The sequence below is a fragment of the Lepidochelys kempii genome, chromosome 11, assembly GCF_965140285.1.
Source record: "Lepidochelys kempii isolate rLepKem1 chromosome 11, rLepKem1.hap1, whole genome shotgun sequence".
Classification (NCBI taxonomy): Eukaryota; Metazoa; Chordata; order Testudines; family Cheloniidae; genus Lepidochelys; species Lepidochelys kempii.
Window position 1 is genome coordinate 56482727 of NC_136390.1, and position 26554 is coordinate 56509280.

Consider the following 26554-nt stretch of genomic DNA (forward strand, 5'->3'; position numbering starts at 1 on the left):
GCCTGCATTTCTGAGGACAGGCCAGCAGTCTGAAGCCAGAAGCTGCATCTCATGACCACCGCTTACATGACCACGTGAGCTGCCAAATCAGTAGCATCCCACGCCATTTGGAGAAAGCACCTAGCTGCTGAGCCAAATCCTGGGGCAGGGACTCCTTGAACTTACGGAGGGAGTCCCATAAGTTAAAGATTTCAGAGTAACAGCCGTGTTAGTCTGTATTCACAAAAAGAAAAGGAGTACTTGTGGCACCTTAGAGACTAACCAATTTATTTGAGCATGAGTTTTCGTGAGCTACAGCTCACTTCATCGGATGCATACTGTGGAAACTGCAGAAGACATTATATACACAGAGACCATGAAACAATACCTCCTCCCAACCCAACTCTTCTGCTGGTAATAGCTTATCTAAAGTGATCATCAAGTTGGGCCATTTCCAGCACAAATCCAGGTTTACCTCCCCAAGAGTGCCTGGTGGTTTAACCACCCAGAACTGAAGGCTGGTCATTGAATAAATCTTCCTTCCAAAAAGGCCTCTTGGCCTCCTTATTTTTGGAGTCAAATTGGTTTACCCGTCTGTCCTTCTCGTTGGCCACAGAGAAACCGGCAAGCCTGAAGGTGGGGGGGGGGGGGCGGATATACAAATATTCAAAGCCTTTGGTGGGGTCAAAATACTTTTTCTCTGCCTTCTTGGAGGTAGGAGGGATGGAAGATGGAGTTTCTTTTTTCTATTTTTAGGACCCCATTGTGGTAGCATGACACAGGCCGGGGTAGATGCAGAAAGTACATTAAACAGGGTGTCCGTCTGTTCGGCCTTCTCCTCCACTTCCAAGCCCAAGTTCATAGCCACTCTATGAAGCAAGGCCTGGTGTTCTTTAAAATCGTCCAGAGGGCTGGTACAAGAGGACCCCGCCACCACCTCATTCAAGGACAATGACAATGACTGGTCACCGGGAGAGGCCTTTGGGCATCATCCCCTGCGTGGGAAGAGGGTGTCAGGTGAGTGGTGGGCGCTCGCTCCTCTACCTGGCCTCCAAGTGTACCTTGTGCACCAAGTCTGGTGCCACTGGCTGCTGCTCCAAAGCAGTGGCCGAGGAATGGATGGAAGGAGGCATCAGTATCACAGGCATGCCCCATGTGCTCCAGAAGGGCCACTGCACCGACCACTGGCCTTGCTGCCATGATGGTATAGCAGAGGTCAGCACAGCCTCCGGCACCCAATTGTACCAGTGCTGTCACAGCGAAGGGCTGAATTCCCTTTCTGTACAGGAGGAATCACCTTCTGGTGACCATGGAGGGGCTGTCAAAGCTTGTGTCTGACAGCTAACCATCACTGCGTGTGCCCCATAGGATAGGTCCATCAATGGCTATTAGCAAGGATGGGCAGGGATGGTGTCCCTAGCCTCTGTTTGCCAGAAGCTGGGAGTGGGCAGCAGGAGATGGGTCACTTGGTGATAACCTGTTTGTTCATTCCCTCTGGGGCACCTGGCACTGGCCGCTGTTGGAAGACAGGATACTGGGCCAGATAGACCTTTGGTCTGACCCAGTAGGGCCATTCTTATGTTCTTATGCCTTGAGTACGTGGATCGGTGCCAGGGGCAGGGGGATCAGTACCATGAGGGAGACTGCTCCCACGCTCTAGGAGACAGGGATCTGCACCAAGGAGAGAGCCAGCAGAAGGATGATTGGTGCCAGTGAGATGGTGACCGATGCATACCTTTACGCGACCTGCATCGAGAGGGCGGAGACTGCAATCGTGGTGCCGGCAACCAAGGATGTCCTGCAGAAGACAGAGACCTGGAACGTGGAGACTGAGAACATGGTCTCATCTCCAAAGACCAGTGTCATTTGCCCACCTTCTGGGGGGTCTTTACAGCTGGCTTGCCCTTGCACGGAGCCCTAGGGCTAGTGGTGCTGGTAGAGGCCTCTGCTCTCAGGGTACCAGGAAAGCCTTGGAATGCGTCAGCCCTGCCACAAGTCTGGGTCCCCTACTGCTCCCAGGAGAGGGTGGAAGATCTCTCAGGGAGCTAAGGGGCCCCGGGGCAGAGTCCAGCCAGGAAGGCTTGGATGCCAGGTGGAGAGCAGCCTCCATAAGGGGGCCCTCAAATGAATGTCTCCCTCTTTATGAGTTCTGGGACAAAAGTTCTTACAGATGCGACACTTGTCCCTCACACGTGATTCCCCCAAGCACTTGAGGCACTTGCTATGCAGGTCGGTAACAGGCATAGGCCTGTTACAGTCAGAGCAGGGCTTAAAACCCAGAGATCGGGACATGCCCCGCCTTGGACAAAGTCCCCCCTGGGACTTTATTTCTAATTACACTACTTAACAACTACTTACTAACTACTGTAAACAGACTATTTACAAGGCCCTAAGGCTCAAAGACTGAAGTAGAAGAACCGCTAATCCTTCCTAGGCAAGGGAAAGGCGCTCTGACTAACCACCATGGGTGGTAAGAAGGAACTGAGAGGGTGTAAGGCCGGCAGCACCTAATATACCGATGCATGAGCGCGGCACTTAAGAGGGCACCACAGCCAACCCTATGGACACCGCTAAGGCAAAAATCTCCAACGGCCGCACATGTGGACATGCACGCACCTAGAATAGAATCGACATGAGCAAGCACTTCAAGAATTGTCCTTCTTCTTCGCTTCTGTTTTTCTGAAAACAAAAGAGTTAGCAATTTTTTGATGTAGACAATTTGCAACAAAATTCCTACCCACCCATTATTTTGTGGAACAATGAGTACTTTCACGTCAGAATTCAGCCCATTATCTCCATCATCTTCCTGAAATACTAGTACTGCAGGTGAACAAGCAATCATGATAAAATCAAGTGCAAAACAGTTCAAATTATCCATACCTGAGTTTTCCATTTGCCATTTTTTACTTTTTACTCATCATTGCTAAGCCAGATTTTAAAATCACAAAATGGTTGTTCACACTAGAGTTCTATCCTCAGCCCACAGTACAAATCCTAAAATAATTCAACATACTGTAATCAGTTATTCTGTATAGTCTTTTCCAAGCTTGTCCGTAATGTATTCAGATGCAATTCAAAACAAATCATTTCTTCCAAAAAAAAAAAAAAAAAGCATACAGGGATGTACTATACCATAAAGCTGATTGAATTGCAAGAGAATGTACTTCAAATGAATGATATGCATTGTAAAAAAAAAAAAAAAAAGGGTTAGTTTATGAGACCAGAACTAAAACTAAATATTCTTAAAATGATCACATTTGTCTTCTGGAACTGAAACTAAATTCTCTGTACTGGTTGTTTTTCCTTTCATTAGATAGCCATGAAAGGTGACAAGGACCTCTGCACCTTTGACCTTGCTCTAGCCTCACTCAGTGCACCCCTCCCCGCCCCATGTGACACGCCCTGTACTACAGTGGAATCTCAGTGCTGTGATTCTCTCATTCTCAGACTGGGTCTAGGTTACTACACCCTGTGTGCCAGGAGCCGAATAGGTTTGAACCCTGCAAACCCTCCCTCCTTTGGGAGCAGTGTGTGAATAGGCTGACATCAAACAGCCTTTACAAAACAAAGGACTGTTTAATCCCAACAGTAGGGACAAAGCATAACAAGAGCAAAGGGTTAACAACACAACAGTCTCTACACACACACACACACACACACACACACACACACACGTTACCTAACTGGATTTACCCCAGTCTAACTCTATTAAGTGCATTGGAGTTACTCTTTATACTGGTGTAAATGACAGGAGAATCAGGCCAAAAGAGTGGATGGAAGATTTTTCTTTCCCTCACAAAATTAGAGAGGTATGCAGTAGAGGTGTGCCAAATATTTGGAAGAAGATGCAGAGCTATTTAGAACTCTGGAATCAGCAAAAACTAAGGCCTGACTTTATCATCTGCCTATTCAGAGTCATTAACAATATATTCACTCTAAAGGCTATAACATGCTCTTATAAAAGAGTAAAGAGCAGAAAGCAACTTGCTCCCCTCCCCTAAAAAAGGGGGGCGGGCATGCACACAAAGTGTTTTTTCCCCCAAGGCAAGCAAAGCAAAATATGGTTATCCTTACAGATCCAGTCTTCTTCTGAATCTTCTTTGATACCAGGACCATAGAATTTCTAAGAGGGACAATATGAAAATGTCAGATTACCTCATCACCATGATGGAGCAAGAACTGAAATGCAGGAATGCAAGCTATATGAAAAACAAGTTATATTTATTTTATGTTATGTATCATTCAATGGTTATTTCCACATTCAAAGTATGGCTTTTCACATTTCACTCAAAAATATGCATAATTAATCAAAAATTTCTAAAAAAACCAAGCCCACTTTCACCTCACAACTATTAAACATCTATATTGTTATATGTGAATTTTCCTCAATCTACTAAATCATCATAATCCATCTCTATCAAAGAATGTGTTTTAAATGACCTAATTTAGATAAACATGGATCTTGCATTCTCACTATGTGGACTACACAGCCAACAATTATTTCAACAAGCGCTACCTGAATTCCTTTTGATTTAGATGACAAAAGATTTAATAAATACCAATGTAATATTTTAAGCCTGTCGTTTAACGTGCAGAATCTACTGATGGCAGTGTAGAAGGAACCAGTTATTTGAATCACTAGATTTTAATGATAGTGTCCTTCCACTGCTATAGAAAGAACAGGAAACAGTCCCCCCAGGTGTATTGCGACTGCCAGAGGTGCAAGGTTAGGTGTAGTGATTCGCAGCAGTACTGCTGCTAGAAGTTACAAGATTACAACTCAGAGGTACTTACAGACGCTATAATTTTTATTACTTGGCATATGCAATCCAGTCAATCCAAGCCACAGCATTCTTAGCTGTGAAGCGATAATGGAACCAGACAACCTATCCATCCATTTATCAAAATATAGGCAGCTCCCCAATAAAGTGAAGGAGAGGAGGGCAGAGGAAGAAATAGTAACTGTGACTGGATCAGGAAACAGCAGACAGAAGGGTCATTTATGAACAAGTTTAACACAACTCTTCACTGGGTATTTAACCAATGTGACTGTAGTGCAGTGGAAATGCCACACAGATGAGACAAATGGAGGACATTATAAAGGTAATGGGGGGGAGGGGGTTGCCTCATATCACTGCTTTGGTGTTTTTTTTCTTTTTATGGGATCTCCCTTTCTGTACTCTTTTGTGTTGTGTGGTGAAGATCTCTGTATTTATAATGATAGATTAGTTTGACACCAAATGTTGTGGTTTCAGGCTATATTGTGATTACGTTGTACAGTATTTGTTTATTCAACTAGCAATGGACATACATCCCACATATACAACACAGAAACTGCTGGATTCTTTTCCAGATAAATGAATTTAGCCAACTTCACAATTATGATTAAATGCTTAATTGAGTTATTTGTCATCATACACAAGATACATTGTTCTCTGGATTCCTTTCGACAGAATATATTTAACTTTCATCTGAAGAGAAGGCTTTTGAAATTCAGTTAATAACAACTCTTGATTGGCCATTAGGTGCAATTGAAGAGCTACAAGTGGCTGGTACATCAGAGCTGCATCAAATATTTACAGTGAAAGATTCTCACATTTCATTTTTCATCCTCCATGACATTGCTTTCTGGCCTCCAGTTTTCTGAAATAGAGAGCATTTCAGTTCTACTAACTGCTCTTCTTTATGAGCTAGACACCTAGTTTGTTGTTTTAGGAGTCTAAAAAAGGCACGATTCTGTAGACCTTACCAATGCAAAACACCAATTAAGCTTAATGGAAATTCTGCAGGAGCATAACCTGATGATCTGGGCCTCAAATGGAGATGGAGCGCACTGGAGAGTTATATCAGAATTCAAACAGAATGAAAGTAGTACAAAGATCACTGCTACAAGTTATAATCTGTAAATCCTCATGCATATTATGGCTGTTTTAAAAATTATTTTCCACTAGTTATGCATCCTAACCAGAACCCAGGATCTGAACGCACCCAAAGACTGAGGATCAAAATTTGGAAGCTCAGGCCGGCCCACCTCTACATTTCATTAGAGTCAGTTACTGAAAGCTGGGTCTCTGGAGTACAGCCCATACTCACGCACAGTGATGATATTCATAGTACTCAAAACCAACAAAACAAATCAAATACAACAGATCCTCAGAGTTACGAACACCAGAGTTATGAACTGACTAGTCGACCACACTCCTCATCTGGAGCCAGAAGTACACAATCAGGCAGCAGCAGAGACAAAAATAAATAAATAAATAAAAGCAAATACAGTACTGTGTTAAATGTAAACTACTAAAAAATAAAGGGAAAGCAGCATTTTTTCTGCATAGTAAAGTTTCGAAGCTGTATTTAGTCAATGTTCAACTGTAAACTTTTGAAAGAATAACCATAACGTTTTGTTCAGAGTTACGAACAACCTCCAATCCTGAGATATTCGTAACTCTGAGGTTCTACTGCAGGGATCAGCAACCTTTGGCACGCGGCCCATCAGGGAAATCTGCTGGCAGGCCGGGACGGCTTGTTTATCTGTAGCGTCCGCAGTGGCGGCCAACACATCCCATGGTCCGCACCGCTTCCCGCAGTCCCCATTGGCCTGGAATGGGGGACCACGATCAGCTGAACCTGCGGCCGCTGCAGGTAAACAAACCGGCCCAGCCCGCCAGAGGATTTGCCTGACAGGCTGCGTACCAAAGGTTGCCGATCCCTGTTCTACTGTAAGAGATTCCTGCAAGTAATGGAATAATAGCCAGAGCAAGTAAAATCTCCGTTACAAACACCAGAGTTACAAACTGACCAGTCAACCACACTCCTTGTTTGAAACTGGAAGTACGCAATCAGGCAGCAGCAGCAGCGACCAAAAAAAAAAAAAAAACCAATTCAGTACAGTACAGAATAACCATAACATTTTGTTCAGAGTTATGAACATTTCAGAGTTCTGATCAACCTCCATTCCCGAGGTGTTCATAGCTCTAAGGTTCTACAGTATAAGGAGTTCAGAGACAGTTTAAAAATCAGGGCGTCACTGTCCTAACAAAAAAAGGCAGTCACTACTGAAGGGCCTTTGTAGGCACTACCTGTGAGAAAATCTATGTGCTAAGAATACGTTGCCAGTTATTGACCAGTTACCTGAAAAATGTTATTCTGGAATTATATGTGCACAAAAAAAGTCCTAAAAATAGCCTTAAGGGTTTGTTTCTTTTAAACTCAGTAATGGCTTTGATGCTTTCCAGTTTTCGTTGAAACTAAAATTCACTTTCAGGTGACACTCTGTGTGTGCCTATGCACTTTTAGCTTTTCTCTGAATCCGAAAGAGATTTTAAAAGTGTTGTGAAACAAGTTGTGGTTGCTAAATATTTCTGTGTTTAGTCCTGCTTCCTAGGCTTTATTTGCTGTAACGGAGTTGGAGGAAGACCAATAACAATTTCTGTTTGATAAAATACATGTCCAGGCAAAGCCTTTAAAAACACTGTCTAGGCATTTTTCAGACCCTAAAAGTTCTCTGCTCCCCCGCCTCACGCACACGGTGAAAGGGAGCAGCCACGGTGGATGCACCTTCTCTAAATAATCAATTTTTCCAATCCATAAAACACGTTCCTGGAGATGCAGGCTAGGAGCGGGAAGCAAAAGCTAGGAGGATCACCAGGAGGCAGCATACCTGTTGCAGACATATGGGAGAGCAGCAGCAATATTTGGGGAAAGTTAAATGTTAACTGCCACTCTCTGAGGAGTCAGAACACAAACAGAGCTTGGCAGGAAAAAGAAGCATAGTTACTCACCCTATCCAGACCCTACTACCATGGCTAGAATCTACCATAAATGGATCAGCAGGGCTGACATCCTACATACTTATATATCCCTGTCACATATAAACAAACAAAAAAAACAAAACAAAAACAAAAAAAACACCCAACATTCCAGGCACACAGTTTGTCTACCACTACCTGTAGATGAATGTGTGGTCACAGAATTAAAATAGCAAGCCGCACTGCAAGAATATTCATACTCCATAAGTTACATAACAACTATGGCTAATTCCAGTCAATGGATTGACAAGAAACATCACAAGCATGCATTGTACTTGTACGGTATGGAAGTTTTTCAAATAGTTACAGAAATGCAAAATATTATGTACATTTACATTTTAATGAATTAAAATATTTTCTCTCAAGTCCTTATAGACTTAAGGTTTTGTTGTTGTTGTTGGGGTTTTTTTTTGTTTTTTTAAAGTCCAGCAAAAATTAGACTAGCTATAACAAAATGCCCCAGTAATGAAACTCTTCATAGGAAAAAACAAAAAGATGTATTATAAAACATTTTTGCTGTATGTAACAGTGTGAATTCCATATTTGTTGAATGCAATTTATTTTGGTATTTTCTCTGTAGTAAATTTCCAGAGAGACTAACCATATCTCATAGCATTTTCAAAGCAAGTTTGCTATTATGGAAATACATTGTAGTGTCTTCAAAAATCAAAACAAAATGACAAAGAAAAAGAGAACTGGTACATTACATCAAATCACACTGGGTGATGCTAGTCTGGCTAATAATTGAAACTGGCCTGATCATGAACTGTTGTAAATTGGTATAGCTCCAGAAAGAGCTAGGCCACTTTACATCAAGTGAAAATCTGGCTTATTTGTTTCTTTTTTTCAAGCAAATGTTATGTCTAGAAAGGCTTGAATTAAAAAACATGACGATGTGAAACACACACAGACACACACCCTCTTCTTTCAAATCATCTAACTTATTTTTCACAGGCCACAGAACAGCCATTAAATGGTTAAAACTTTTGGTCACTAGCAATGAGATTCAAACGACCAACCTAGAAGCGAAAGCTTCATTACCAAAATCCCAACTCATCCAGTTAAGTGTTTTTAAATTTATGGTAAATTTAGGGTCATTCAGAAGACTGCAAAGAATAAAAATACATGAATTTACCCATGAGTAAAAGTAAAAGATCAGTCCTGCAACAACAACATTTCTCTTTTTCCTTAAGTGGAATTCTTTATTAATAAAAGAATCCATTCTGAATAAAGAGCTCAGTTCTGAATGGAACTATTTGCAGGAGAAAGCATTACTCAATTTAAGTAAGGGCTGTGTACTCAGCTCCAAAATAATTATTTGAGAAATAAGACTCACTACAGTTGAACTACAGCCCACATGAGAATGCACTAGACTGATCTGGCTGAAAGAGAAATGTTTTACTCTTTAGATGTGGCTTTTTATCTTTTCAATATCAACCACACATACACAATCAGAGTGTTCTGTGAGAGAGCTCCAGCCAACTCTTTTTCTCCTTCAGTACTGAAGTTCAAGCTCTTGGCTTTTCTTATTTCTGAGGCATTTGGAATACTGAGCGCTGCAGAATTACCATTTATGAAAGTAAGCAACCTACTCTATTTCGAAAAAAGATGAGCCTCACATATGTTTAACCAATGTATACTTGTTTAATTAACTTTAATACATGGATATATGCACCTAACAATGTCTCATTTGCTATTAAAGGGATGTCATTAACTTATCACATTTGTCAGAAAAACATTTAAATATTATAGTTACTTGTAACACCTGCAACTTAACTACTACAGATGAAAGACTAGAGGAAAAAAATGTTGTCAAGGTTCCTCCCCCACTCTGAACTCTAGGGTACAGATGTGGGGACCTGCATGAAAAACCTCCTAAGCTTATCTTTACCAGCTTAGGTCAAAACTTCCCCAAGGTACAAAATATTCCACCCGTTGTCCTTGGACTGGCCGCTACCACCACCAAACTAATACTGGTTACTGGGGAAGAGCTGTTTGGACGCGTCCTTCCCCCCAAAATACTTCCCAAAACCTTGCACCCCACTTCCTGGACAAGGTTTGGTAAAAAGCCTCACCAATTTGCCTAGGTGACTACAGACCCAGACCCTTGGATCTTAAGAACAATGAACAATCCTCCCAACACTTGCACCCCCCCTTTCCTGGGAAATGTTGGATAAAAAGCCTCACCAATTTGCATAGGTGACCACAGACCCAAACCCTTGGATCTGAGAACAATGAAAAAGCATTCAGTTTTTTACAAGAAGACTTTTAATAAAAAATAGAAGTAAATAGAAATAAAGAAATCCCCCCTGTAAAATCAGGATGGTAGATATCTTACGGGTAATTAGATTCAAAAACATAGAGAACCCCTCTAGGCAAAACCTTAAGTTACAAAAAAGATACACAGACAGAAATAGTTATTCTATTCAGCACAATTCTTTTCTCAGCCATTTAAAGAAATCATAATCTAACACATACCTAGCTAGATTACTTACTAAAAGTTCTAAGACTCCATTCCTGTTCTGTCCCTGGCAAGAGCAGCATACAGACAGACCCAGACCCTTTGTTTCTCTCCCTCCTCCCAACTTTTGAAAGTATCTTGTCTCCTCATTGGTCATTTTGGTCAGGTGCCAGCGAGGTTACCTTTAGCTTCTTAACCCTTTACAGGTGAGAGGAGCTTTCCCCTGGCCAGGAGGGACTTCAAAGGGGTTTACCCTTCCCTTTATATTTATGACACGCCCCCCAAATCTCAGCTAGGGTGAAACACTGGCTGGGATTTCTTCCTGGAGCTCTAGGAAAACAGAGTTAATAAGACACATGCATCTCTAAATATACTACCAAGTACATAAAGACTAACAATATTTTCCACATCTCAAGGATGATTTTAACCAGTTGATTCTGGGAAACTTTCACGGGAGAGTGCATCAGCCACTTTGTTAGAAGCTCCTGAGATGTGTTGGATGTCGAAATCAAAATCTTGGAGAGCTAAACTCCACCGAAGAAGTTTTTTGTTAGTTTCTTTGACGGTGTGAAGCCACTTCAGTGCAGCATGGTCGGTTTGCAGGTGGAAACGCCGTCCCCAAACATATGGGCGTAGCTTTTCCAGAGCATAGACAATGGCATAACATTCTTTTTCAGTGACTGACCAGTTGCTTTCCCTCTCAGACAGTTTTTTGCTGAGAAACACTACAGGGTGGAATTCTTGATCAGGTCCCTTCTGCATTAAAACTGCTCCCACACCACGCTCGGACGCATCTGTGGTTACTAGGAATGGTTTGTCAAAGTCTGGGGCCCTTAGTACAGGGTCAGACATGAGTGTCGCTTTAAGCTTGTTAAAGGCTTTCTGACACTTTCCGGTCCACTGAACAGCATTTGGCTGTTTCTTTTTGGTTAGGTCTGTCAGTGGGGCAGCGATTTGGCTGTAGTGCGGTACAAATCGTCTGTAATAACTGGCCAAGCCTAAGAAGGATTGAACCTGTTTCTTTGACTTTGGGACAGGCCACTTTTGGATAGCATCCACTTTGGCCTGTAGGGGGCTGATAGTTCCTTGACCCACCTGGTGTCCAAGGTAAGTCACTCTGTTTAGGCCTATTTGACACTTCTTAGCCTTAACAGTTAGTCCTGCCTCCCTTATGTGCTCAAGGACTTTTTGTAGATGTTCCAGATGGTCTGCCCAGGAATCCGAAAATATGGCCACATTGTCAAGGTAGGCGACTGCATATTCTCCTAATCCCGCTAGGGGACCATCTACAAGTCTTTGGAAAGTGGCGGGTGCATTTCGCAGCCCGAAAGGGAGTACATTAAATTCATACAGCCCGAGATGTGTGATGAAGGCTGACCTTTCCTTGGCAGATTCATCTAGCGGTACCTGCCAGTACCCCTTGGTTAAGTCCAAGGTAGAGATGAACTGGGCCTGTCCCAGTTTCTCTAATAGTTCATCTATGCGTGGCATTGGATAGTTGTCTGGGCGAGTTACAGCATTTAGCTTACGGTAGTCCACGCAAAAACGTATTTCCCCATCTGGTTTGGGAACTAGAACCACTGGAGATGCCCATGCACTTTCAGAGGGGCGGATTACACCCATCTGTAACATATCCTGGATCTCCCGTTCTATAGCAGTTTTAGCTTGAGGAGACACCCGGTAAGGTTGGACCCTAATTGGGTGAGCATTACCTGTGTCAATGGAGTGGTATGCCCGTTCAGTCAGTCCTGGGGTGGCTGAGAACGTTGGCGCGTAGCTAGTGCACAGCTCCTGGATCTGCTGTCGCTGCATACGCCCAAGGGTCATGGAGAGGTTCACCTCTTTCACACCACCAGCACATTTCCCTTCGTAGTAAACACCTTCAGGCCACTCAGCGTCGTCTCCTCCCTGGGCTGTAAACTGACAAACCTTTAATTCTCTGGAATAAAAGGGCTTTAGAGAATTAATATGGTACACCTTAGGCTTTCGGTTGGAGGTGGGGAATGCTATGAGATAATTAACAGCTCCCAGGCGCTCCTGGACCATGAATGGCCCTTCCCACGATGCTTCCATTTTATGGGCCTGGAGCGCCTTTAAGACCATGACCTGGTCCCCTACTTTGAAGGACGCTCTCTGGCATGTTTATCATACCAGGCTTTTTGCTCTTTTTGAACATCCTGTAAGTTTTCTTTAGCAAGGGCTAAAGAGGTTCGGAGGGTGTTTTGTAGGTTGGTTACAAAGTCCAGAATATTAGTTCCTGGAGAAGGTGTAAATCCCTCCCATTGCTGCTTTACCAACTGCAATGGCCCCTTAACCTCACGGCCATATACAAGTTCAAATGGGGAAAACCCTAAACTGGGATGTGGTACAGCTCTGTAGGTAAAGAGCAACTGCTGCAATACTAGGTCCCAATCATTGGAGTGCTCATTTACGAATTTACGTATCATGGCCCCCAAAGTTCCATTAAACTTCTCCACCATGCCATTTGTTTGATGATGGTAAGGAGTGGCAACCAAGTGATTTACCCCATGAGCTTCCCAAAGGTTTTCCATAGTTCCTGCCAGGAAATTAGTCCCTGCATCTGTGAGGATGTCGGAGGGCCAACCTACCCTGGCAAAAATGTCTGCTAGTGCCTGGCACACACTTTTAGCCCTGGTGTTGCTTAGAGCTACTGCTTCCGGCCATCGGGTGGCAAAATCCATTAAAGTCAGTATGTACTGCTTTCCTCTGGGTGTCTTTTTCGGAAAAGGACCCAGAATATCCACAGCTACTCGCTGAAATGGAACTTCAATGATGGGGAGTGGCTGGAGAGGGGCTTTGACCTGGTCTTGGGGTTTTCCCACTCTTTGGCACACCTCACAAGACTGGACATAGGTAGAAACATCCTTGCCCATTCCCTCCCAGTGGAATGACCCCCCCCAAACGGTCTTTTGTCCTGTTCACCCCAGCATGGCCACTAGGGTGATCATGGGCTAAGCTCAAGAGCTTGGCCCGGTATTTAGTTGGAACTACCAACTGTCTCTGAGGATGCCAGTCTTCCTGGTGTCCCCCAGAAAGAGTTTCCTTGTATAAAAGTCCTCTTTCTACAACAAACCTGGATCGATTAGAAGAGCTGAGAGGCGGTGGGTTGCTCCGTGCCGCCGTCCAAGCTCTCTGGAGGCTTTCATCTGCTTCCTGTTCGGTCTGGAACTGTTCCCTTGATGCTGGAGACATCAGTTCCTCATTGGATTGTGGACCTAGGCTTGGTCCCTCTGGAAGCGATATAGGGGATGGAGCGGTTTCTGTTGACTGTGAACCGCTCTCCGCTGGTGCACTATGTTGGGATTCAGGCTCCAGCTGAGCCTCTTGTGTAGGGTTATCGGCTGCTGCCAGTTCAGGTTCAGTGGGGCCCTCTGGTGTTGAGGTTGCAAGTACTGGATTCAGTGCTGACACGGGGTCTGGTGTTGGTTGTTCGGCTGGTTCCGGTTCTGGGACTGGTTCCGTCTGGGTCTCTGGGACTGGATCCACTACTGCTGTTGCAGACATTGGCCCGGGGTCCGGGTCCATCACCTCTGACTGGGTCCTGATAGAAGTTTCCGGAACAGAGCTAGGCCTCACGGCTTGTTTAGCCTGGCCGCGGGTGACCGTTCCCACCCTCTTGGCCTGCTTCACATGCTTGGCCAAGTCTTCCCCCAACAGCATGGGGATGGGATAATCATCATAGACTGCAAAAGTCCACATTCCTGACCAGCCCTTGTACTGGACAGGCAACTTGGCTGTAGGCAAATTGAAAGAGTTGGACTTGAAGGGTTGAATTGTCACTTGGATCTCTGGGTTGATTAAACTGGGGTCTACTAAGGAAGCATGGATAGCTGACACTTGTGCTCCGGTGTCCCTCCACGCGGTGACCTTCTTCCCGCCCACACTCACAGTTTCCCTCTGCTCCAAGGGTATCTGGGAGGTATCTGGGCCTGTGGACCTCTGGTGTGATTCCGGTGCAATGAACTGTAATCTGTTGGGGTTCTTGGGGCAGTTGGCCTTTACATGCCCCAGCTCATTACATTTAAAACATCGTCCAGCTGACGGGTCACTGGGGCGAGGAGGGTTGCTGGAGAACGGGGTGGTGGGACGATAAGGGGTCTGGAGGGTTCTTTGGGAGGTAGGTGGGGCTTTGGGCGGCCCCCGGTAATAGGGTGTGGTCTGGGGTGGTCCCTTCTGGTCTCCGCTCCAACTGCGACCAGTTTTCTTCTTCTCTGCCACCTCCACCCATCTGGCTCCAATCTCTCCTGCCTCGATTACAGTTTTGGGCTTCCCGTCTAGGATGTATCTTTCTATTTCCTCAGGAACACCCTCTAAGAATTGTTCCATTTGCATTAGGAAGGGCAAATTTACTGGAGAGTCAACACTTGCTTCTGATATCCAGGCATCCCAATGTTTCACAATGTGGTAGGCATGTCGGGTAAATGACATGTCTGGTTTCCACCTTAGGGCTCGGAACCTCCGACGAGACTGCTCGGGTGTTATCCCCATTCTGACTCTCGCCTTGGATTTAAACAGTTCATACTTGTTCATGTGTTCTTTAGGCATTTCAGCTGCCACCTCAGCTAAGGGTCCACTGAGCTGCGGCCTCAGCTCTACCATGTATTGGTCAGTAGAGATGTTGTACCCAAGGCAGGCCCTTTCGAAGTTTTCTAAGAAGGCCTCAGTATCATCACCTGCCTTGTAGGTGGGGAACTTTCTGGGATGGGAAGTGGTACCTGGAGAAGGATCGCTAGGGTTTGTTGGTATATTCTGCTGGGCCTTTATCCTCTCCACCTCCTCCACATGCTTCCTCTCTTTTTCCTTCTCCTCCTCCACATGCTTCCTTGCCTCCATTTCCCTCTTGTGGGCAGCCTCCTGTACCTCCTTCTCCAGCCGCATGAGTTCTATCTGTCTTTCATGTTCCCTTTGTTTTTCCTCAGCCTGAAATTTGGCTAATTCCAGCTGTAGTTGAGCTGAGGATTTGGTCATTCTAACCTCTCCGTTTTTAACTAACTTTACACCCGAGGTTTAGAAATAAACAAAACATGGCTGTAAAATTTTGCTGCGCTGGAATAGAATACCTATTCTCTGATAGTGACTGTCAGCCTACAGAAAAAGACAATTCCCTTGTCCCTGGGCCCAAATTAAAGCAAAAAACCTCCAACTACTTGGAAACCTGCTTACCCAGCCCAAAGAAAAAGCAAATGGGTAGAACACACACCCCCTATTTACTTTTAGGAAGAAAAGAAAAAAAAACCTCTGGGTTGGAAGACTGTGAATTTCCCTGCAGGAGTTAAGTACCCTGCCTCCAGGCAAAGAAAACCTGCAATTCACAAGATAATCCCCTTTTGTCTCTGCTTGGCCACAAAGCAGAGAAAAAACAATCTGCTTTTAGTTTCAACTGCTTTCTGGACTTCCTTTCCAAAGGAAAAAAAAATTTCTTTTTAAAATCTGTATTTCTAGTTCAAAAAATCTCAACTGGATCTCAAAATGATTTCAGGTTAATCCCACCACTATGCCACCATGTCAAGGTTCCTCCCCCACTCTGAACTCTAGGGTACAGATGTGAGGACCTGCATGAAAAACCTCCTAAGCTTATCTTTACCAGCTTAGGTCAAAACTTCCCCAAGGTACAAAATATTCCACCCGTTGTCCTTGGACTGGCCGCTACCACCACCAAACTAATACTGGTTACTGGGGAAGAGCTGTTTGGACGCGTCCTTCCCCCCAAAATACTTCCCAAAACCTTGCACCCCACTTCCTGGACAAGGTTTGGTAAAAAGCCTCACCAATTTGCCTAGGTGACTACAGACCCAGACCCTTGGATCTTAAGAACAATGAACAATCCTCCCAACACTTGCACCCCCCCTTTCCTGGGAAATGTTGGATAAAAAGCCTCACCAATTTGCATAGGTGACCACAGACCCAAACCCTTGGATCTGAGAACAATGAAAAAGCATTCAGTTTTCTTACAAGAAGACTTTTAATAAAAAATAGAAGTAAATAGAAATAAAGAAATCCCCCCTGTAAAATCAGGATGGTAGATATCTTACGGGTAATTAGATTCAAAAACATAGAGAACCCCTCTAGGCAAAACCTTAAGTTACAAAAAAGATACACAGACAGAAATAGTTATTCTATTCAGCACAATTCTTTTCTCAGCCATTTAAAGAAATCATAATCTAACACATACCTAGCTAGATTACTTACTAAAAGTTCTAAGACTCCATTCCTGTTCTGTCCCTGGCAAGAGCAGCATACAGACAGACCCAGACCCTTTGTTTCTCTCCCTCCTCCCAACTTTTGAAAGTATCTTGTCTCCTCATTGGTCATTTTGGTCAGGTGCCAGCAAGGTTACCTTTAGCTTCTTAACCCTTTACAGGTGAGAGGAGCTTTCCCCTGGCCAGGAGGGATTTCAAAGGGGTTTACCCTTCCCTTTATATTTATGACAAATGTGTTTCTCCATTTTTTTTCCAGTTTAATGCTTTGTGCATTTAACAACACTGTATATATGTACTCAGTTTCTCTGCTTTCCACCTGTGTGTGTATGTGAAAGTAACTGGTGTTTTTTAAATGATTAGATTTCAAGTCGATGGTATCACTTAGAGCACCACTGGAAAGATCAATTTATGTGAGTGAAAGAGACTAATATGAGGGGTCCTTCCTTGCCTGAACCAAGAACCTTATAACATACCAATATCAAGAGTATGCACTATTTATTTTAAATTAAAAATTTCCTTATATTGATTTTCTTTACACATATAGGTTTATCAACAAATGTAAAAGAAATCAAACATCTACAGAAGCAGAAAACAAAGCTTGTTAACTTAGTTTTTATTTACTAATTGTTGCTTACTGATGGATTTAAAGGGATATTCAGATAGTTCATGACTAAAGTTCAATCTACTATATCTTAACACTGTTTTAATATGGGGAATGCATGAGCAAGTTGTGAAACAAGCAGGATTGTGCCAAGGTAAGACATTGTGGCCCTTGCAGGGAAAGGTCTCCAACCTTTGACACTCTCTGTCCCCTTTGTGGAGGGGAAGGCCACAAGTTATGGCTTGACGCTTAAAATCCATCCATATCTCTGTCCTAATTTCGCCTGTCCAGATCAAATGCACCCTCCTGCCTCAACAGGTTGGGGAACTGGATGTTGTGAGGGCTGTCCCCCTTCACCGTCAGCTCCAAGGGAGAGAGACACTCAGTGAAGGACACTAGATAGCTCTCTCCCTCCTACTCTTCCCCTCCCACCCCCACCTTGTAGTCTCTGGAACCCACTGGCGAGTTGGTGGGTAGGAGTGCTAGTTGGCCCTTGCAACCCAGCTCCAGGGATTTAACCAGAAGCCATGTGGAGCCTCTTTTGGCTCCATTCCAGCAGCCCCACCCTACCCACCTAGTTAGGGAAACCAAACTGGCAGATGCTGCAAGTCTAGCTAATCATCTGTTTGGGTTCAGAAAGGAATTTCTTCTCCCACAAGACAACTGGCAGAGGCCCAAGGAGTTTTTTGCTGTTGTCACAGCACCTTCAACTCAACCAAGTACCAAAGAACCTACTTAGTACCTAACTGAGGTACTTGGTTGAGTTGTTAACTTGTCACAACTTAAGGCCAGTTTCCAGTACAGTTAAAAGAAAAAAAAAAAAGAACAGTTCCCAGATGTAAGATCTGGGCTTTTGCTGATGGGCTTTGGGCTGATGGGATAGGACCACCAGGTCTCACCCTCACAGGTCAAGGTCCCACCCTTCTACACCGTCTGTCCCCATTGCGGGGCAGGCAGCAGAGCTGTAGTACTCCGAATGAGCTGGGAGCCAGACTAGCCTGAGTCATGGGTTATATGGCAGTAGCCCTGTAGCCCAGCACTGAAATCACTTCAATGCCTGCTATAGGAGAGTATGGGTGATGGTCAGGTTACTCAGGTAGCCCACCTGCCCTGTATGTAAGTTTAATAAAAGTTGCAGCCTGCCACTTAAAAGCATCTGTGTGTCTGTCCTCATTTCACTGCTGTGTCCAGAACAAGGGCTCATTGCTTCCCACCAGGCTATGACTGATCCATTCTACTAACTGTAAGGACCGCTGACTTCAGCCATCACACTCACCTGCATCTCTTTTTTTTCTTACTGTGGCTACTTTTTCAGACAAGGGTGACTTGGAACATTATTCTGTGGGGTTTCTTTAAGATGCTGTTTATTATTGGAGAAAAGGGATTTTTATTTCTGTCTTTGGGCTCCTATAATTACAGTCTTAGTCTTCAGGGAACTTTTAAACTAGTGATGCTATATTTCTCTTGCACAATGCATTTAAACAGCAGGACTGATTTTCAGCTTGCTGAGAACGAATGGCGATGAAGCTTCCCACTCAGCCACAGAACAAATGAAGCCACAATTACCTGTCCTCCCTCCATACAACATTCAGGTGGGCTCAGCATCCAAACATCAGCTGTTGCTAACCAATATTTTTTCCTGATATTCTATACAAGTGACCAAATTAAAATATTAAGGGTACATGACACTGTTATTAGAGGTTGCATGGCTAAAATGCCACATGTTGAATTGTTTAAAAAAAAAAAAAAAGACAAATATTTGTGCCCAATACGCTGATTCACAAACAGAACATTACACATGTTTTTTTTTCAACTTTGAATGGGCAGTAGTTGGCTCCAAAAGAGACTTAACAGCTCAGCTGATCTCTTTTCATATGACAATTGTTTGTTCTTTACTCAGTTCCCAAGGGGGTTCCTCTATTGTGTTCCAATAGCTGTACAAAGGTTGGAGAAACAAGCTATTTATTAGGTTAAGGATCACCAAATTTGCTCTCTGGCAGAGGGGTGGGGGGGGGGAAGAGTAAGCAGCTCAGATTACCCATCAATCAATTATATTTTTCAGGTATTTTACATGGACAGGTGGTGGGGTGCTTCAAATGCCAGTAATAGCCTATCTATACAAGTGTCCATGTTACATAAACCTTCACCACAGCTGCCAACAAAATTGACCATCTCAGCAGAAAACCATGAACTGAACAGGCACAGAGACTCAACCCAGTCTCTCCACTGGAGGCAGCCCTCCAGATCAAGAATGAGACATACTGGAGGTAGCAGCAGAGGAAGCTTGAACTACTTTCTGTGTTATACTTGTTCTGCAGATACACAAGAGACTTCAGTTTCCAGAAAAGTTGATCTGGCACTCTTCTCAGGTACTAAATCCATATATCAAAATAAATATGAATGATAACAGTTAATCATGTACTTCTCAACACTGCAAGGGCACTAATATGACTGGGCAAAAGCCTCCTGTGTCATTACCTAAAAAGCATAATGAACTAGCATATGCTGCAAAAACTTGCAATAGCTCAGTCTTCTACTGAAACTCTACATCAGATCTAGCAAATAACCCTGCACATCCTCCCAAACGCCCACAAACCTCACAGTGGACAGCAACCACTTCTTACCAACAGTCCTCTACGCCCTCTTTCGTTGAAGAAAGGTTTATGCATAATGCAAGCCAAATCTCATTTTCCAGTTAAGTTTGAGGACTCATCCTATGTACCTTCATAAAGCATTCAGGGCAGTGACGAAGAGCACAATTCACTTCAGGCCCAAGCCTGTTTCAGATTCTCTCTCTAGAACCTAGTACCATGGAACAGCTCACTGAATTTTATTAAGCTTCTTAACCCGTAGTTCTATATTTTGGGCACGGAAGTTAACTTTCATCTTGGCATATGAATAGCTGGAATGCCCTGCAACCCCTTTGCCATAACAGAGAGTTTTCACTATCAATAGGGGACTTGCAGACAAGATCTATAAGTACACCCCCCTAGTACAGGAATAGTCAATTATTTTTTGTCAAGGTCCAAATTTCTTGATGAAGGTATAGTCAAGGACCAGACTCCAGAGAAACATTTTCCACACCGCAATAACAATAATGATAATAAGTAACTAAAAAGATTTTGCGGTCCATTCAAAAGCATGTTGGTGGTCCAGATTTAAAACCCCATAATCCAGCTGTTGACTACCCCTGCCCTTAATGAGAGTATCAAGATCATCAACACAACTAGGCTTTGCTGAAGGCGTTTTCTCATCCTGTGATATGAAACTCACCAGTTCCTATGTTCTGTGGCCCCAACTCAGCAAAGCACTTAAACGTGCTTAAAATTAAGTATATGTTTAAGTCCCATTTAAGTCAGTTAAATAATACTTTTTACTAATCAATTTTTGTCGAAGTATTTTCCTTATGTCTGTGCAATTACATTTTAGTCAGTGGGACTGAATGGATATAATGGATCAAACATGTTAGTTTTGTCAGATACAGGGTTTTTAAAAAATACAAAACAGAAAAATCTGGATTGGATTAAGATAGGAAAAACATGGAAAATTATTTAAAAGCATGATCTGCAGACTCAGTTTCTTCAGTTCAGTATTCAAAAAGCTTCCTATGCCATATATTACACAGCATACCATCCTTTGGCTGCTTCCACATAATGAAAAATGTAATAGTGTATTCCTTAATTTTTTTTAAACTGCTTTACAAAAGCAATCTTTTTTTTTTTAATTCAGTATGACTATTTAATCTTGCAAAGCAAAATTTGTTCCATTTCTTCTCAGGAAAGCTGGCAAAACAGCATATTGTTCTGGCAGACAGCCACCATAAACGTCAGAGAAGGACTCACTGAGTTTCTTAAAGGGACACGCCAACCTGGATTTAACAGGTTTGAAAATCATTGTAAATGTAAAACAATAAAAAATTTCTGTAAGAGAAATCAACTTTGAAAACAAGCAACATCATGGTAAAGTATGCCTTTAAAGAAGGCAGGGGATCCCTTCAGTGACATTCCATGGCTCCAAGCCAAAACAAATGCTGTAGTAATGTACAAGCCAGACTGAAAGATATGCCACAAGTTTGCCTTGAAATTGTGATTAGGCTGTTTAGATTTTTTTAAAAACAAATGAACTGAAGGCCTATAAAGTACAACTATAAAGCATGACTTATTAAGCATAATTAAAAATTATTTTTTAATCAACCACAGGGATTGTCATGCATGCCCACTGTCTAGTTTAAGGTGACTTTGTTAAATTCCAGTGCAAGCCAGTAATGATACATGGATCCTGTTTTGCTAGATTATGTTGTAAATCAATAGTTCACTGAAAGATTAAATATGAAAAGTAGTCTCTAAAATGTGCAAGTCAGTTTTGTCATCTACCTGTCACTTAAAGCCTATGCATCTTTTAGAATTTTCGATCCTACACAACAGTTTAGATTGGAAAGGATCATTAGCATGTTTCTTTGACAGGCTAATAATGATATATTTTATAGTCATGTACATCAAATCATATATAATCACCCATTAAGAGAGAGTTTTCCAAAAGGTAATGATAGAGCCTAACAGGAGGGAAAATGTCCATTTGGGTAGTATGTTAGTAAGAACTTTGTTTATCTCATCTATCAATGCCATCAGTTTCAATTTTTCAGTGCTGCAAGGAATTTCTATTGAAATATTTACAAACTATCAAAGATTAAAAGAAATGTATAACTCTTGCAAACATAAAACAGGAAAGACATCTCAGAACATACTAAAAGTAGCTCTATATAGCTCTAAAGTAAAGTAAGGACCTAATTCTTTATTGCTTAAGCTCAAGTGGGAGTTTGGGTGCAGAAGGAATTCAGGATTGGGCCTTTTGTGAAGATTCGTGTATAGTATATAGGCTACTTTTACATAGCTTCCTAGCAAAGGAGAAATAAGGTCTGCCTTTTATTTATAAACATGCTATATAGGCTCCTGATGACAATCCAACATTAGATGAACAGAGTACTAAATTAAGTAATCAATATTGTCCCCACACAATAGGCTCCTATAGTTTTACTGAGGCCATAAAGCTTCTTAGAAAAACAAATGGTTCTTTCCTTTTTGAAAAACCCTCTTGGTTTGTAATGACATCTGTCCAGAAGAGGCTAGAGAAATCAATCATGTCAAGAAAAAATAATCTCCATGCTACATAAGAAAATAAACAGAGTGATAAGAAGACTACAAACACAACAGTTTGGTTCTTATTCTTCTAGATAATTAAAATATTATGAACATGAAAAATCACTAGTTCCAATATAACATACCAGGAATTTATGTCAATCCATTCACTTTTCTCCCATGCCAGAAACTAGAGAAGATCTTGGGAATCACATTAAATAAATATCATACTAAATAGTGAGAAACACTAGAGGAGATAAATGCAATGCACAAAGTGACAGACAGAAAACAGTCACAGTCATAATTAAACAGACAAAAGGCCTAAGGACCAATTTTTATAGCTGGGATTATGCATCAGTTAGCTGCCTATGTCCTTCATATGAAGTTATCCTGAATTAGTGTTCCAGTGACTGTGAATCACCAACATTTAAATTTCCTTTCAACAAACCTTTATTTTACATTTTAAACTTTATGGTTCCAACAACCAATTTCACTAGTTTACTGAAAATTTATACCTTAACTTCCCCCCCCCCCCCCGCCCCACAAAATCATTTTATTTTCTTTCCCTGCACAAACAAATCCATGCAGCCTTCCTCCGCACAGGCACACGTGAAACTGAGGAGCCTGGAAGAGACAGAGAATGGAGGAACTTGACACATCTGCCATTGCACTTCACACAGGAAATGTATACATCCAAGCCTGCAGTTCCAGGTTATTTCATGCCGTAAGAAACAGCTTCATCCACATATTAAAAAAAAACAAAAAAAAAACCCTGAGGAAAGCAATGCAGGTATTTAACCCTCTGGCTATGATGAAGGGCTGACACAAAGAATATTCATCAAATAGGCTCATTTAGAGTTTAAAACTCCAACACCTTGTGTACCAAAAAAAAAACCAAAAAACCCCAAACACAAAAAACGGAAGCGCATCGTAATAATGAGCAGAACAGCCAGGGAGGCGAACCAAAGCAGCTCATTCTCCATCCACCTATCTACCTGCTACACCAGCAGAGACGGTCGCGGGGATGGAAACCCAGCCAATGAGCAGCAGCAGGCGACTCCGCCTCTGACGAGCGGGGTGCGCACACCCCAATCCCCCTACCACACACGCACCCCCCCCCCCTGCAGCCCCCTTTCAACTTACCCCCAGCAGCGTCTGCAGACGGGGATCCTGGGGAGGGGGATTTCCAGCCAAGCTGCACGCCGAGGACGAGGATTCCTGCAGGGCCCTTCCCCGTCCACGCACCGGCACCTCCCTCCCCTCCAGCAGCCTCTGGGTCTGGGAAGGGGGCGGGCTGCAGCGAGGAGAGGCTGCGGGAGTCATGCAGTCCTTGCAGCGGGCAGCTGCGGCCGCTTAACCTGCCGCTGGCCGGCGCCCCAGCCCTGCCGCGCCGGCCCCTTGTCTTTCCAACACCACCACAACAAACAACGGGGGATAATGAGCGGCCCCGGGGGCTGGCCCGGCCCCTCCTCGTCTCCCCGCCCCCCACCTCCTCAGCGGGTTGAGTCAGCGGCTGCACCGGGCGGGGGGACCCGCGTTGCGCTCTGCAGCCTGAGGGGGGCAGCGCTGCCTATTGGCGCCGGGGGCAGGGAGGAGGGTCGCTGACTCCTGAGCTCTCCCAGCCGCAGCGCAGCCCAGGGCTGGGCCGTCCCCGCGGGGGAGGGCGCCACTCCCGCCCGCTGCGCTTCCCGCGCTCGCGGGCGGGAAGATCACCACAGCCTGCCCTGACCGCTGCTGCCCGGGCACGGCGGGGCCCCGGGGCCTCTCCCCCGCCGCCCCATCACAGCCTGGCAAGGTGCTGGAAGGGATTGTGGGTAGCTCCAGCTGCTCGTGCCCCGAGCTCTCCCCTGCCGCAGGCTCCGCTGTGGCCCCCTGGCCGTCGGTCCCGGGCACTGGGCGCGCCCCGCGGCAGATGTTCACACGCAGCCCGCAGCATCTGGTGCCCGCCCTCAGGGTGCCCAGCGCCTCCAGTCCCTTTCTAGCCCCAGCTCCTCGGGGGTGGCTTCAAAAGGACCAGTGGGGAAAACAGCAGTCATAATCACTCACCTGCCACTGGGCTCCAAGTGAACCAGTCTCAAAAGCTGACTCTTGCCAAGTGATTATGCCCCAAATGAGGCTTTTACCTCCCTCCAGGGTGTGAACATGATGCTAATGAGCCCCACTATGAAACCACCAACTGCACATTTAGCAGGCACTTTGGCAACCATTTGGGGCTGGCCCCATCTTTTTTGTTCAATGTACAGCAGGACCCTGGTGCAGGGCTAGTTCCCCAGAGAATTTCAGAGGGCAAGGTAATGCAGGTGCTCCCTTTTCCTATTAGCTTAAGGGAAAGCATCTGCTTTAAAAAATCAGGTTTCTGTCTGAAAGGTTTTACCTAATGTTGTTACTACCAGTAACACCTATCCTTCATATCAATTAAAGAGGATCATCTCTATTTTTCTTCCAGTTGGTTTACTTTGTGTATTTAACAGCACTGAAGGTATGGCCACTTTCACTGTTTCCCTTTTAGTCGTTTTCCCCTGTTCTTTGTAGTGGTCTTTCACGCTGCACGACAGTGGAGAAAAATATTTTGAAATAGGAAAATGTGATTGTAAAACCACAGAAATTTCCAGAGTAATACCTACAAATATTTTAACCTTTCAAAATAATTGATTTGTATATTTCAAACTGAAAGGTATTGTTTTTACTGTTTGTGAAGGGTTGCTGAGGTAGTAAGAATTAGTATGATTGTTTTCTGGATTCAGAGTAGCAGCTGTGTTAAAGTCTGTGTTCACAAAAAGAAAAGGAGTACTTGTGGCACCTTAGAGACGAACCAATTTGTTTGAGCATAAGCTTTCGTAAGCTACAGCTCACTGAATGCACCTGATGAAGTGAGCTGTACCACCGAAAGCTTATGCTCAAATAAATTTGTTCGTCTCTAAGGTGCCACAAGTACTCCTTTTCTTTTGTTTTCTGGACATGTACCATCCAATGACAGAGTATCAGTGTGGTTACAGAGTGGGAGTTTTGTCTAGTGGATAATGAAAGGGGGCTGGGGGTTAGGGCTTCTGTTCTGAGTTCTATTTTCAGATCAGTAACTGACTCATTTGTGACCCTGTCACAAAGTCATTTAACTTCTCTGTAGCTTGGTTTCCCCATTTATAAAATGGGTATTATAATAGCTACTTATCTCACAGAAATATAGAGAGGCTGAATATTTGTAAAGCAATTCTAGATCCTCGGGTGAAAGGTGTTATAGAAACACTAAATATTATTTTATCATAAAACTACAGCAAGTAAATGAGGAATAGTTACCTTTGAAATTAATATTAGTCCTGTCTACTTCACACTGCCTGGTACTTTTCATAAAGGGATTGCCAAAATGTCTCTTTTCTCTGTTGTTATGCAGTGAGCTATGGGACAGTTAACCATCTCCCTACACTATAAAGGTGACTGCACTTCAGTGTCTATGGTATGGAGGTTTACTTGTGTATTAAAGTGAAACATATTACATGGCTTAGATAGACAAAAAAGACCTGCTAACTTCCTCCATTAGAAGTCAGTCTTCTCTTTCTTCTGTTTCTGACTGAGAAATCCTCTCTGTTTCTCAACACCTCTTCATCATTTTTTGATTATCCAATTTAAGCCATCTTCCTCTTCCACCTATTCTCTCCTGCTTGAGTCCTTCCTCTCCTAGCCAGCTCACCCACCTGGGATCTTGTTAACTTCTTTTAAAAGAAAATGGGCAGGAGCTCTCACTCTTCATCTTTCCTTCTGACCTCCTCAGATTTTGTTCTCTGAACCCTGTGTCCTACTCTGAGCTCTCCAATCTTCTACCCACTTCAAACCCTTTGATTGTCAACCTGATCCTATTTCCTTACACGTGCTAATCTCCATTTTTATCCCCCCCACAATTCATTTCCGGTTTCTTATGAATCACTCTCTTCTCTTCCCATACATATTCAAATATGCCATTTCTCCTCTCCCAAAGACAGCCAACCTCAACTCCAATTCTTTATCACACACATGTCCCTCCTTCTCTTGATCTCAAAGCTTCCTGATGGGCCTGCCTGGTCCTAGTGCCTGTGTTATTTTCTCTGTCTAAGCAGAGTATATGGTAATACATGCTTTATATAGTAATTATACAGTCAGGAATTCAGATGCTGTCATTTGGGTGTCCGCTTGTAAAACCACATGCCTACATTCCAAGGCCCTGATCCTGGAATGTGATGCAAGCCAGCAGACCTCTGCATCTGTGGGGAGGCATATTGACAATGAGGCTCTACACAAGGCAAGGTTCTGACCAATGTATCACATTGCAGGATCAGGACCCAAATTTAACTAACACTACCAGCTACAAAATTAGCTTG

At 43.6% G+C, this 26554-nt stretch overlaps 1 protein-coding gene across 5 annotated transcripts in view; it reads right to left on the reverse strand.

Annotated features, from left to right (window-relative positions):
* The window catches only part of HECW2 (HECT, C2 and WW domain containing E3 ubiquitin protein ligase 2), a 262737-nt gene extending 238830 nt beyond the window's left edge, over nucleotides 1-23907 (reverse strand). For 2 of the 5 annotated variants that reach the window (XM_073306251.2, XM_073306250.2), the window contains exon 1: nucleotides 23349-23901. The gene's annotated coding sequence lies outside the window, so the exon portion shown is untranslated. Of the gene's footprint in view, nucleotides 1-23348 lie in introns of all 5 variants that reach the window. The other 3 variants (XM_073306249.2, XM_073306252.2, XM_073306254.2) reach the window with 3 other exon arrangements.
* Nucleotides 23908-26554: the final 2647 nt, after the last annotated feature.